The sequence below is a fragment of the Diachasma alloeum genome, unplaced genomic scaffold, assembly GCF_001412515.2.
Source record: "Diachasma alloeum isolate Michigan unplaced genomic scaffold, Dall2.0 Dall_scaffold_00312, whole genome shotgun sequence".
NCBI lineage: Eukaryota > Metazoa > Arthropoda > Insecta > Hymenoptera > Braconidae > Diachasma > Diachasma alloeum.
This window is the reverse complement of record NW_021680451.1, coordinates 219,310-219,626: the sequence shown is the minus strand read 5'-3', so window position 1 is coordinate 219,626 and position 317 is coordinate 219,310.

Genomic DNA, 317 nt, shown 5'->3' with positions numbered 1-317 from the left:
AGCATTGGTTTCATTGCTTAATGTTAATTAGGAGGGGAGAGACGATTTTTTAATTAGCGCGCGAGTTATCGGGAGTCACTCCGCCGAGACCATTAGGTTTTTCATTGCGCCGTGAATTTCGTCACAGTTTTTATTTTTTTATTAGAGAGATTAAGAGATGAAACGGGGGTTGCTGGATGGGGAACTTAATTCTCCATCGAACAGCATTGGGTTCATCTCTTATTGTTAATTAGGGGGGGAGAGACGATTTTTTAATTAGCGGGCGAATTATTGGGGTGGCACTCTGCGCCGAGAAACCATTGGGTTTCTCATAGCGC